The 14913-nt window shown below is 41.8% G+C and overlaps 1 protein-coding gene across 1 annotated transcript in view; it reads right to left on the reverse strand.

Annotated features, from left to right (window-relative positions):
- Window positions 1-14913, reverse strand: part of LOC147731305 (putative methyltransferase DDB_G0268948) — a 416130-nt gene that overhangs the window by 217319 nt on the left and 183898 nt on the right. The gene's annotated exons all lie outside the window — the stretch shown is intronic.

The following is a 14913-nucleotide window of genomic DNA, read 5'->3' on the forward strand; positions in this document are numbered from 1 at the left end:
ATCTGAGGACCTGATGGACCGCCTCATTGAACGTGGGTACCCAAGAAGGTTGGTCAAAAAAGGCAAGAAAACGGACTTGGGTAAGTCCCAGAGAATCATTACTTCAACCTACCTAGGGACAGGCCTAACACCCAGGAACAGATGTTGATATGTGTCACTACATTCTCCACTAAAAGTAACGCCATAACAAAAAGCCATTAACAAGCACTGGAATCTCATAACTGATGATCTTGCACAGGAAGCGCCACCTATGCACTCATTCAAAAAGGCGAAGAACATCAGGGACCATGTTGTCCGTTCCTTGCTTGATCCACCCGCACCGACCACGGTCCTGTCCCTCTGGAACCTACCTCCTGTGCTCAGACACCACAGATGTGAACATTGTAAAGCTTGTTCTAACACCATTCAGACCAAGGAATTCCATCATAAACAACACAAGCTCCTTCTCAAAGCTCACACTAATTGCAAAACGAACAATGTCATTTATTGTATTGTATGCCCCTGTGATTTCATCTATACAGGGCAGAGCCAACAAAAGATTAAAAGGAGGGTGTTGCAACACTCCAGTCGCATTACATGTGAAGTAGTCGGCGCACCTTTGGTCGAGCATTTCAAACAAGCCGGACATGGTCTGGACAATTTCAAATGGATTGTACTTGAAAAAGTTACCGTGGGACTGAGGGGAGGCAACATTGGATTGGTGCTAGACATTGTGAATCTAAATGGATGGTTCTTTTTGATTCTGGAAACAATGGACTCAATGAGATAGACAACCGCTACGTCCAAAGAGCAACCATATGCCCTTAGCTAATTACACTACACACATCGCTGTCCGTGCTTTATTCCAACCACACTTTTATTCCAACCACACTATCTTTCTGTACCTGTGATGTAACTTCGATCTAGCATCATGCCTGGCACCAATGCGCCTTTACCATCGTGCAAGATTGGTACGCGTGGCTGGGCCTGAGCAGTGATAAACTCTTGCATAAGTGTGTGTCCAATCTTCGTAAATTGTGTATTTATTGCCTGTGTGCCGACCTATTGATTGTGAATTCTTTGACACTTATATGCTTTTACTACCTTTGTTGTTGTAACATCTAGCCATGTTTTTAGATCGCAAATGATCAGTCTGTATAGCACCACCATCACAGTCTCCAAATCATGAAATGTCATAAACTGTATTGAAAAATAGAAATGAACCAAACAGTTTAGCATATGATATATGTAGATTAAACATCACATGTATAGAGGAGACATTAAACTGTGTGCCTTTTAACTATAAAGAAATCTTTAAACAAAATAAAATATATATTTTTGTACCACGCATGGTGTTTAACCAGATTTATTACTGTCTGATGTCAGGTTGTGTCCATTTGCTAAATATTGTTCCTAATTACCTGTTTTTTCAAACTTATCTATATATCCCGAATTAGGAACTCTAGTCAGGGGTACCCCCTCCTTTTTTTGCCAACCTATGTTCATTCCACCATAAGGTCTTTTGCTCTAATGTGCTTTTACCACCCTGTGAGGGAGGTACGTGCTACTAGATTTGGTGGTAATCTGCCTATATTCCTGGTTTAGAATTCATGACATGGTTGTTATGCTTCCACGTCTTCCCTGGTGATACCGATACAAATGCTGCTGTGACCGTCATGGTGACCTCTGTGAGGCCCTCATTGGTGCATTGAAGGTTATTAACCTACACACGCCTTCTGCCCATCTTTACGATATTCATATGCACTCCCCGATATTCCACCAATGTTTGACACATTGCCCCGGTGGTTGTGTGAGCTTATAATTTTGCCCCCATTGACACCATGCATACAGACATAATCGTTGGTTTCAACTTTCATTTTTCTCCAGCTTCAACACAGTGTGAGACAACCGTCCCGTTCTTACAGTCTACGGTCATGTTTTTCAGTCTTTGTTCCCTCTTTTCACGCATCGAGCGTGAGCACGACGTGCACGCGCACCTGAGGCTGTCAGTTTCGTCTTATTAAGCAGGGTTCCTTTACCGCTTTTCCCTGCTCAACTGATGACTCAGCATTCGGCTCTGCCAGATTGATTCCACATTGCAGGTATGTCCTTTGAACCCCGACTAGTCTCAACCGTTACCCCTTGCATACACCAAACTACCACTGTTTGGAGTGTAGCCCCTGCATTATTTTCATTTATCTTTGGATACCGCGGGATGCTGACCGCACCATGGCGGCTCCTGTTCCCTAACTTTCACTCGAGGACATCGTTTTCCAATATGTTTCCTCTGTAAGTCCGAACTTCCCTTGGGGCATGTGTGTGTGAAAAATGCACTTAAAGTTATATTTCAGGGGTGCAGGGGGGGGTCCTTTGGACCCCCCCCTGCACCCTTGAAATTGCATTCTCAATTTGCGATTTGCAAATTGCTAATCGCAAATTGAGAATGACTTCCCATTGATTCCTATGGACCTCTTGGCCCATAGGAATCAATGGGAAGGGATTCCTTAATTGCAATTCTCAAATTGTGAATCGCAATTAAGGAATTTTTAGAAATCGCAAAAAAAATTGTGATTTCTTGATGCATAGCCTTTTGCGATTTCTTAATTGCAATTAAGAAATCGCAAACGGCAACAATGATGCATGTGGGCGCTTGTCTTTGTCTGACAACTTTGTATTTATATTTGAATATTTATAGAGCGCACTCTGACTAGAATGGTATCCTGGTGGTAGATAGCTGAAAGACTCATCAGTAGAGACATACAAAATGACAGAAAAATGTTGTAATTAGAGAGACCAGAGATTTAACCCAGTAGTGAATGGGGAAGAGACAAGTTTTGAGGGTTTTCCTAAACTTAAACAGGTTGGTTTGAAATCGTACAGAGACTGATGGCTTATTCCATAACTGTGCCGCTCGCACCGTAAAGGAGCATCCTTCCTGTCTAACTTTATTGAATCACAGTTCTTGAACAGAATTAAGTGTAGCTGATCGAAGGGACCTACCAGGAGTATATTTTCCTATTATGGCCTGCAATGGCTTTGCTACTTTGTTTTCAATGCCTCGAAGACAATGCTGAGTGCTTTAAAAGTAATCCTCTGTTTAATGGACAGCCAATGGAGATCTCTAAGAGCACCAGAGGCAGAAGAGTTCAGAGATCTAGTTAGCGTTCCAATTTCTTTAATACATAGGGCTCGATTAGGATTGCGGTGATTCCGCAACCTCCAGGCCGGCGGTAGCCACTGCCGGCCCGGAGGATGTGGAATCACCGCTGCGGTGCATGGAAAGACCCCCCGCCACAGTAGGATGGCTGGGGGGGGTCATCGGCGAATGGGAAGACCGTCCACTGCTTTTCCGCCGTGGTCGCCTTTTGACCGTAGCGGAAAAGTTCTAATATGGTGGCGGTGTCTATCAGACACCGCCAGCCATATTAGGATGTGCTGCAGGACATGCCTTTCCGTGGCGGCAATGCCGCCACGGAAAGGCATACAGTCCTTTCTTTGGGGGCCCGTTGCGGGCCCCCAGGGTGAAGGGAGGGTGGGGGGTGTACATGAAGGGTCCCTATGGTATTATTAGTACCCCCCTGCATTTGCATACACAAAGCGGCAGGCACCGTGCGGTGCCTGCCACTTTGTGCATGTAAATGCTAAGCTTGCATTTTTAAGGTTAAGGATACGGGATGTGACTGCCAGGGTGACGGTCACATCCTAATTGGCATGGAGGGACCGCCGCTGCCACTGCAGACGGTCCCTCTACCTCAGGGGTGGCGGACGGATGCAGGCCTGTCCGCCATCCTAATGACCCCCATAGTTAGGGACTCCCAAAAGGAGGGCATTGCAGTAGTCCAGACTACTTAATATAACACCTCTGTAAATCAAGGATCTTGCTTGGGCAGTTAACATTGTGTACTGTTTCCTAAGGCCCTGAATCAAGGCCAATCAGCTCCCAGTAACTCCATTCACATGCTTTTCCATAAAAGTTCTTCATCTTGCACTACTCCCAGGTTCCGGACCACAGTTAAGTTGCTAAGAATGGTCTCTGTGGGTAGAGGCCAAATATTGGTGTTTATAGAATTGACATTTTACTAGAGAGGCCACAGTAGAGCTCTGTTTTACCTCTATTCAGCTTCAGGGAGTTTGTATTCATCCAACTAAATACGTTTAATATGCATGCCTAAAATTTCCTGATAGAGTCAGCCTGATTTTTATTTAGTGTGATGGAATCAGAGTGTTGTCGGCATAATTAATATCCTTGAATTTGTAGGTCTTGATAAGTGAGATTAGAGGTTTGATGTAGACTATAAACAAAATTGGGCTAAGGGAGGATCCCTGAGGAACACCGCTTTGAATTATTCTGAGTTTAGAGCGAAATGGGGGCTAGGGTACTGCCTGGCAATGATCGTCAAGGTAAGACTTTAGCCAGTTTAACACCGGGCCCCTGACACCCACTGACGATAGTCTAGTCTGTAAAGTGGGTGGTACACCATGTCGAATGCTGCCGATAAGTCAAGGAGTACCAATGCTACCGGTTGCTGCTGTCTGTCATTCTATGTATTTTATCAGTGGCGGAGAGCAATGCAGTCTCGGTTCCATGGCTGAGTTGGAAACCAAATTTCTCCTCTAGCCATGAATGGTTTACCAAATATTAGGACAGAATTATATTAACATGTCGTTCTAATATTTCTATTGGAAAAGGAAGAAGAAAGATTGGTCTGTAGTTGGCCAGAACTGTAGGGTAGGACAAGGCTTTCTTCAATAGTGGCTTAACTAAAGCCCTTTTCCGACATTTTTAGATCACCTCAGTTACAAAGGATTGGTTAAAAAGTTGCAAGGGGGTATTGACAATTCATCTTCCCATCTTATACATTGTTTTGGAGAAAGGGTGATCATATATTTAGTAGATCTAAACAGTGACTTAAACGCTTCTGTAGAGATGGGATCAAAACTGGTTACATTCGCTCAGGGGGTTCAGATAGGTGTGGCGTGGAATAATGAGGTGGGATGTTTGTGCTGGGAAAGGTAATATCTGATTTATTGGAATTGTCAATATCTTCTAAAATCATCTTGATTTTATTTTCAAAGAACTCTGATACATCATCACATAATTGCTGTGACAGTGCATTCTATTGCCTAAGACGAGGACGGTTTGTAAGATCATTGAGTGTTTCAAAAAATGTTTTTTCTTTGTTTGTAGCAATGGCAATTAACTCACATTAGAACATTGGAATGTTTGGAGCTCCATTGCAGACAATGGAGTGCTCCCTGCTTCTACGGGCTGGTAAAGGCCCACAGAGCAACATTCCAATGTTCTACAAAGACTTCTCGAAGCTCGAGGGGATTTATATCCCCTGGAGCTTCGAGAACCCTTTGTTTAATTTGTTAGAACATTCTGCCCACTAGTGGCAGAATGTTCTAATAGCCTTATAGCCCTTCGTAGCAGGGCTATACCGGCAATTAAAGTCCCGCTGTCTCATTAAAGTCCCTCGCCTTCGGCTCGGGCCTTTAACCATTCAGCAGGCTTTCAATAGCCGGTATAGCCCGCTACGGCGGGCTATAAGGCTATAATATTGGTCAGCTTTTGCATTCCTGACCTTATTGTTGTAATCATTTAATGCTCTTTTTAGGCTGCTCTTGTCTTCACTTAGGTAATAGGACCGCAATTTTCATTCCAGTTTAATTCAGCCTCCTTCAGAGTTGTAACAAGGGCCAGATGAACCTTTGCAAGGTTTTTGAGTTGTCACAGGTATCGGTTTATTTAGTGTTTTTAAGACCTCCCTTTCGAATGTATGGCAATTTCCTTCCATAGAGTCTGAAGGATTAAAAAAGTTTAGTGAGTTAAAAACAGGTTTTGACTCAATCATAGAAAGTTTGTGCCATGCTCTGGTTTCTAATGAATACTTAGTTAATTTTTAAAGAACCCACCCTACTAGCCCACATGAAAATGAAAAGTAATCAATGAGTGATCAGTCCGACACAAAGGAGTAACTCCCCTGACTAATATCAAGACTTCTGGGAAAAAGATAAGGTCAGTCAAGGTTATGGCACCCTATGTATGCAGCACCTTGTACATGCTGCGTTAGACCAATGGTTTTTACAGGAATTAATACATTCCTTATAAGCCGGGGATAAGTCTCCTTCTGCCAACGAGGTTAAAGTCCACTAATAGAAAAAAGGTTGTGTAAGCATTATATTAACAATGGTATCTTAAAAGGACTTGAATCACACAAAATAAAATAAAATTATTTACCATTGCCCTCTTTGAACAGGGAGTTCTGCTGTAACCTGATTAACGATGTGTTTGTCACTAATGCCTACAACTTGCACTTCTTTATCATATAGTGTTAGGTGTGGAACTTCAACAGAACAAACTTTAGAATGGGTAGCTCCCATATTTATATAAAAAAAGAAACTGGGTGGCCATTGAATTCACTGTCAATGTATGAGCCACATATGTCTACCTCCAGGACTGCTCCAAGTGGGCAATCCCCCCCTCCCACCCTCCAGGCACCATCTTTGTGAACTAGCACCTGGAGAAAACTGAGGAAATAATTGCTCAGAATCTGGGGTATAAGCATAGTCATGCCAAACTGTGCCTGATAATGCATACCCTGCACAGAAATATGTTGGACTGTTGCTACTGACTGTATATCTCCCTGCTCTTGGGGAACAATTTCAGTTTTGATTCTGCCTCCAGTGCACAATTGTACCATAGAAGTGACATGCAGTGTTCTTCATCAGCATGTCAATATTTACTTTAATTCCAGAATTATTCACCATCCCTCTTCCATGGCCCGCACTTGCATCATTCTATTTCACATTATCATATCTTTAATTAGAACACCTCAAAATATTCCAGTATTGCCAGATAGGGCAAAGCCCAAATCAGAACCCATCAACTGATTCCAGGCACTCCTCTTATATTGCTTCATATGTTCAACCATTTGCCTTTTCTTTGATGTTCTTCTACTTTGCATCATACCAATCACTACTATATTTGGCATGGTTCAAGATTTCATCTATACCCTTTATATGGCAGTATATTTCACTTTGCTGTGTGTGATTAATAAGCTCCTGATGCAAACTCATGACAAAGCAGAAATGTAACCACTAACAGCATATTTCTTGGGAACTTTACTTCCACTCTGCATCTTGGAAGTCTGCATAAATCTCTCATAATAGGCATGTACTGACTCCTTCATCTCTTGTGAAGTCCCAAAAATATTTGTCCCATTGTTATCTTTTTCAGGCTCCTTCTGATTTAAATACTCAATCACCAGTCTATATTTGTTAGCTATCTCATTTGAAGGAGCATTATTAGTTGAAACCCTAGAGGGTTCTTTAGTAAGTCAGGCAACATCAACCTTACATTCCGACCACAAATCACTAAGAACTATGGGGTCAATTACGATGGCTGGAGGACACTGGGACCGCCCGACATGCTGTCAGTGATCCCCCAGTAGGTATTTTGATGTGACCTCCACCACAGCGGTCGCAATGCTTATATTTTACATTGCAGCGGGAGTTGCTGGATGCAGCACCCGCCGCAATGCAAAAAAGGACCACTGCACACATCCCTGCAATACATTGCAGGCACCATGCAGTGCCTTCCACGTGGTGCAGGGATATGTAGGTGGGCACCATAGGTGCACTCCAGGTCCCATGTTTGGGGGCCAGGGGATAGAGGGGACTGGCTAGGGGCCCCATTGTCCTTTTCTGCCAGCCTTTTCATGGCGGGTAAACCAACATTAAAGTGCCAGCGGAAAGGCATATCGTAATGCCTACAGCAGTGCCTCCATTGTAGGCATTACTCTGCCTCTGAGGCACTGGCATGCTCAAGGAATCATTGTAAGCATGCTGTTCGGTCTTGCCGACCACCAACAAACTGCCCGCCATCCTAATGTGGCGGCACAAATCATACTTAGGATGGCAGTGAGACCGCCACTGACAGGCTGTCAGTAGTGGTCTCACCGCCATCCTATTCAGCCCTTATGATCTCAAACAACAAATAAAAATCAGTCCAAAGCATTTGCACAGTTGTAGTCAACCTACTAACCTCCTTGTACCATCTTCAAAGTTCCTCTCACAGATTTGGAAATTTGTAGTTAACGCATAGAAATCAACCTTTGTAAAAGAGACAGGTACTAAATTCCCTTCATGTACCTTTTTCAATGGGAATTCTGAGATTGCTCCAATTTCTTAATCCCTGATTCACATTTTTGCTTTTCTACCTACTTCTCTGGATTTCTTTTTACTTGCTGTTCCTCTCTTCCAACTTTCTCTATATTTCATGAAGTCACTCCACTCTTGCATCTTTTCAACTAAATTTTTATTGGCAGCTCTCAAAGTCATTAAAGCCTACTTCTTTATTTCATCATTGGCCAAACCAATTTTGTAATTCCTTCTCACATTATTTCCATCTCGTATTCAGCAGCTAATTCTTTCATTTTATTGTGCGCTTCATTTGCAAAAGTAGCTGCTTCTTTAAGAAAATATCTACTAGCATCAATATTGTATGTCAATACCCTGTTCAAGACTACTGTCCCCTTTAAAATGTCACCAAAAAAAATAAGTAAAACACCCAGGTTAATATCTCTCATTAGGAGGTTCTTTCTACATTAACAGTAGTAGTAATTGGAATATCAGTTGGGACTAGAAAAACTGCTGTATCTACTAGTAATTAGTAATGCTGTCATTACAATTTCAGATGGAGTACTCACTATTGTACTTACAAGCGCAAATGTGCTGCTCCCTGTGCTAGCATACTTATACAATCTCCCTCAGCACCCATATCTGGTACTACAGCAGGACCATGGCCTCATCCCTGCCCCTGTAATCTATCAGTATATGGCACATGTCTGGAATTTAAAAAAAACATTAAAAACGTGATCCTCCTGATCCAAATCTTGATTTAGTTTTTCTTCCTCCTCACATTGTTTTGTAAGTTGTTTCTGTAATCATTGGTACGAAAATTCCCAGGGCCTCATTTATGAAAAGTGACGCATCACTGCGTGAAAACAGCGATGCGTCACTTTTCACTGCGCACTCCTTGTGACATTCCTGATGCGTCATATTTAATGTATGACGCATTATGTCGCAAGGAATTACAGATACGTCAGTATTTCTGACGTATCTGTAAGCGCAAAAGTGAAGCATTGCTGGAGTGTGTCACAAAAGTGACGCAACTCCAGCAATGCGTCCTTTCTCATGGGGAAAGCCCCATGTGAAAGGGCTTGCGTCAGTCTTACGCCTGGTGTGAGGCAGGCGCAAGATTTTGACGCAACAGGGTCCTAAAAGTGACGCAGTGAAATCTCATAGATTTCACTGTGTCACTATTACGAGGCTTTTTGCGGGGGTACGCCCCCTCTGCATAAATTATACCTGATGCAGGTATAATGTGGCGCAGGGGTTTAAAAGGTGACACATCTACCTAGATGCGTCCCTTTTTAAATATGACGCAACAAGGCGCATTTTTTACACCGCTGGTGCGTCACAAAAAGTGACGCACCGGCGGCGCAAAACTGACGCAAGGCCTTCATAAATTATGCCCCCAGTACCTCAATTGTATCCTCCCTCCAGCATTTCTCCTGTTGATCCCATTTCTTTTCTAACCGTTGCCTTATTGAGCTCTTCACTTGTTCTGACATGTTCTTTCTCTGTAGCCATTTGATCCCCTTTGCTTAGCACTTCAAACTGTCTCGGTCTAGCTAACAGTTTTCTGTCACTCATAGATCACCTCAGAAAATCTAGCTTTCCACTGTTAAAGGTACCGGCTAAATGAAACTGTTCGTTTTTATCAGTAGTTGTACATTCATGCCATTCAGAAATCAAGGTACACGTATAAAACCATATGTCTGTTATCATTTTGTATGCAGGTGTTCCCTGTACAGGTAATGTCAGATCTTCAGTCGAAGGTACAACAGGAATCATAGGCTTTTTCAACACAGCACCCATTATTTTCACCCTAAATGATCTAAACATCACTCAACATAAACTAACAAACAACAACCAATCCCTATGCCGCATTTTCACAGGTCAAACTATCGCAGTAGAAGCTCAGTCACCAACCAGCCAATGACAGTGCTTCATTGGGGTGACATTTCCCAAATTCCAGCACGGCTCTCCGGCTAACTAACGCATCACAGCATGACTTTTCCACGAATGAGAAAACCAATTGCAAAGCCTTTCTAAATTAATTTACAATAATAAACCTAGTCTGCTTAACCTAAATAGGAAGAAATAAGCGCATTAGAATAAGACATGTCTCATGAACATTGGAAACAAGGGCAACACCTTTGCTACACAATACAACCAATTTCACACTACGTAAACCCAGGCCAGCTGCAATTTACCCTGGCTAATGTATCTAAACCAGCGCACGTAAGAGCAAAAGGCACCAACCCAGATTAGACCATTTTTTTAAAAGGTAAACTCGTTAATTCAGAACCCCCTATCTGTGTATATAAGGCGCCTCACAAAACACACTGGAGACATGTGAACTAAAATATATCAAGATCCTATATTTCCGTGAATCAGATAAACAGCCAACCAGTAATAAACAAAACCTTTATAGCAGAAAATTCACAAATGAGAAGAATATGTTAAAAAAAAACAGTACCCAAAGCACCTATTGACCCCAAAATCAACATTGCATTGCCAAACACATCATGCACAGCATAAGAATCCATCTCTCAACACAAACTCAAAACCTCATTAACACACCTCAAACATGCCAGAAAAACTCACATTCACCAGAATCAACCCACCCAGTTCAAAGTTAAAATCCGAGTTGTTCAGAAACAACACTGTAAGTCAAATTCACTGTATAAATCCAGAGCCTGGTGAATTTTGGACAGACCAGGATAATCCACACCCAAAAATCTCCTATTTCCTAGGACTGGGCAATTTGGACTTTTCTAAAGCAGAAAGGATGTGGTCTTGAATGTGCATCCATCTTCTGCTAACAAACATTTGTGGGTAAAAGGGGTATACCAAAATCTGGACACCGGACAAATATACCTCAATTGAACTTTGCACATTGACTGAATCAGAAACAGTGTTAAAACTCAATTTCATGAGCCAATGTATTCCAGTACTAAGGCAACTCCAAAATACAAAAATCAGGAATACAATTAAATAATAATGAGAAATATTAAATGGGCCCCTGTCAATAATGGCGTACCTCAATCCAACTTCTCAAATTTAGTGGACCAGAGACAGTGTGGAAGCTCAAATTCATGAGGCAATGCATTCCAGCATTAAGGCACCTCCCAAAATACTGAAATCAGGAATATAATTAAATAATAATGAGAAGGATTAAATGGGCCCCACTCAATAACTGAGTTCTAAGTCAGTTGAAGGTTTTTTACAAAATTCAAGATTAATGATATACAGATTTAATGCGATGAAGGCTCTCAAATGCAGCCTTATACAGAGTAGGCAAAACCAGCCAAAAATGAATCAGACAGCATCCCAAGTAAAATTTTAACGTGTTCTGCATCACCCCTAAAATCAGGGGTTTTTGTACACAATTCTTGTATATGAACTAAGAATTTCTACACATTCATCGTGCGGTGAGCAAATGTATGATTTCTTCCCAAAAGTAGAGGTCATGAAAAGTAAACATTACATTGCTTAGGCACTTAAACACTAACCCACTACATGAATACTTATTTTGCAACCTCTATGCTAATATCATTCAGAGATTGTTCAATAAACATGATCCATTAACACCGATGTTTTATGTGAATGAATAGATTCCAGTGATCAACGGGAAGACATGGCAACATGTTGCAAGCTGAGGTTGAATTGTAGAAGGTTCATCTTGAGCAAAACAACAGTAACAGTGGAAATAAACTATTATGTTTTCAGCTTGACTGTGTGCTGCAGTTTGTGGGGAGAGGATGAGTGCAAGGGGGAAACTAATGAGGAGTGACAGAGGCGACTTCCATCTTAGCCTAAATGTTGTCTACACTAAAACGTGGCCTAACTAATATACATTAGGAAACCCCACTTCTTCACAGGAAATTTGATTAAAAAACAATTGCACTATGTCAGTCTATATATGTAAATCTGAATGTTAAATTGATCAAAAATATGTATCAATAAAAATCTCTTACACTGGCAGCTATTAAAATCTAGGGAGCACTAACACCTTGCACATCATCTGCATGATATGGAATTTAAACATAAAAGTGGAACGTAGGCTAAATCGTAACTAAACATAAACATATTTTAAACGTAAACCAAGAAGAAACATAACAATTACCAATAACAGAATGAGAATAAAATATGTGTTTAGAGCATATAAACTAATTCTAAATATAAACAATCATACAATGCACATAACAATAATCTAACCAGGAACCCTGAATAAACAACAATTTAAAATACATAAACTAACAATAAATGAAACAAACACATAATAAAACCAACTAAATATTCTCTATGTAAAATAAACAGCAAGGAACAAATAAAAAATCTGACAAAAATGTGGAATACCTCTAGTTATTTGTTTCCTCATGTAATTCACATAAATTACTTACCTATAGGGTGGGTTCCTTTCTTCCAGACCCTCTTGTATGTTTCAAAGCCAATTTACACATATATAGAGATCGGTATTAGCATATCAGTGTGCAAATTAAGATAAAAAAATATTTGCAAACACCCACAGAATTACAAATTTGTGGCTGTTCATTATTTCCCCATAGTCTCCTCTGGCAACAGTATGATTTTGAAAGCCACTTGATGGACACATATGTTTATGAATTGTAGTTTGTAAGGAGCTATGCCGTTGTTCCTCTTTTTAGAAGTGAGCTGAAATAAGGACAGTGTTGGCTTTTCCAAGGAAAAAAAAAGATAATAACTTGATGCTATTATCATTTTATTTGTTCCTGCTGTGGCATTGCTGGGCAGGGCTGCTCTGTTAACAGAGCAGGGCAGGGGAGGATTGGCAAGCACACTAAAGTGTGCATGACACTTTGACCAGCCAAACAGTCATGCTCACTTAGTGTGTTCTCCACCCAGGCTGCATTACAGCCTGGATGGAGAACATGCCCAGGCGCGCAGTCCCACAGTCCCCATCTGAGCGCCAAACTACAGTGCTCAGACTATGCACAATGCTGCATTACAGAGTTGTGATTGGCTTAGGTGAGCCAATCACAACACTGCATTGCAATGTTGTGATTGGCTCTGGGGAGGCTACCGTCCTGTTCAGTTGAGAAGAGACAACATGGGACAGAGCAGCAAGGAGGGAGGTTAATTTTTTTTTCACCCCCCTCACCCCACGCCTCACCACCCCAGATCCGAGCTGGCTGCCACTGACTAAGGATCAAGTCTGAACTCATCTGGTACTAAATGCATGCTGTGAGAAATCGGGTTATTGGTTAAGTGAGGAGGAAGCCCCATTCAATCAACAACCACAGCCCTGGTCAAGTTGAACCACAAAAGTCACTAGAGGTTAGTGCGACTGAAGAGTTACCTTCTCAAGGCTGGAGCAATAAGATCTATTCCTATTGAAGGAGGTTTTCAGCACAAAGAGCAGATTGTCATCGCAGGTTCGCTTTGGCGGTCGTCACAGGTGGCAGAGTTTTGGCGTGTACGGGCCTGTTCCCAATACCAAAAAGGATAGCCTAGGATCAAAGCAGGAAGGTTAAATCTTCGATCTTCAGACAGCAAGGCATTCCTTCAAGCAGCAGGGCAGTCCGTGTGGCAGCAGGATAGTCCTTCTTTTGAAATTTCCACAGAGCCAGGAGTGATCTGATGAGTTGTTCTGAGAGTTCTATTTTCATAACTGGTGCCAGCCTGTGTGTCGTGAATGCCTGGCCAACCCACAAAACTGGTTCTGGTCAGTTCTTCCCCTTCCTGTGGTCCTGGTTTCAAATTGTCTAGGGCGATAAAGGCAAAGGCTGGCCTAAGGCATGTTTCCTTTGTGTGTGCGGTGGGGGAGGTCCTTTGAAATGGAATAAGTGCAGAATACAGCTCCTTTCCGGACACCTTTCCAGGAAGACTCTCTCTCAGCTATACCCAGATCCCATTGTAAACTGTCTGGTCACAAATACACAGTCTCAATGGGGGAACCATTAACAGATACAGGAAGCTGGAAACTCCTAAAAGGCCTCAAAATATATGGGCAAGGAAATAGTGGCACGAGTATGCTCAGGCATGGGTTCTGTGTTCACCATTCTACTGGAGACAAGCTATCCTGGCTAATGAGAGGTGAGACCCCAAAACCGGTCCTAGGATGATTGTTTATGGTCCGGGGAGGACCTGGCCTGGCAGTTCGCGCTGAGTTGTTCCCATGGGGAGCAGGGTCAAAACTGATTTGCATATGGCTGAGTCCGTGCTGGAATGACGTGGTGAGCAAAAGAAACTTTAGGCCAGATCTCCGTACTGGGTGTGAATGTCTGACATTGTTTAGCATTCCGTTCTTCAATTGTTCTTTTCGCATCTTTTTAAAAGTGGCGTTTTTAAAATGATAATCTAAAATCAGAATTTACAATTAAAAAAGCATTTCAAAATGCAATTCATTTCAGTGTAAACATAATTTATCTATCCTTTCCCAGTCTGAAGTCAGCACTTATTAATTGAACTAACGTAACCCTTTGGTAGAGATATGTCTTATAACAGTTGTAAACAACTTCAGGAGTTTTTAACTTTCAGAACATGTAAAACCTAAACAAACATCCCATCTTTTAAATATCAGTCACCCTGCCCAAGAGACTTTAGGGTCTACCTTAGGGATGGCTTATAATTATTGAAAATGAAGGTTTAGGCATGGCAAAAGGTTTATTTTGTCAGGTTGAAATGCCAGTTTGAACTGCACTACAGGCTGCAGCAGCAGGCCTCAGACTGTTCGAAAGGCTAATTTATTGGGTGGCACCATCATTGCTACTGCCCACTAGTAGCATTTAATTTAATTTAATTTAATTCAATTTAATTTAA

The sequence above is a fragment of the Lissotriton vulgaris genome, chromosome 2_1 (assembly GCF_964263255.1).
Source record: "Lissotriton vulgaris chromosome 2_1, aLisVul1.2, whole genome shotgun sequence".
NCBI classification, from domain to species: Eukaryota; Metazoa; Chordata; class Amphibia; order Caudata; family Salamandridae; genus Lissotriton; species Lissotriton vulgaris.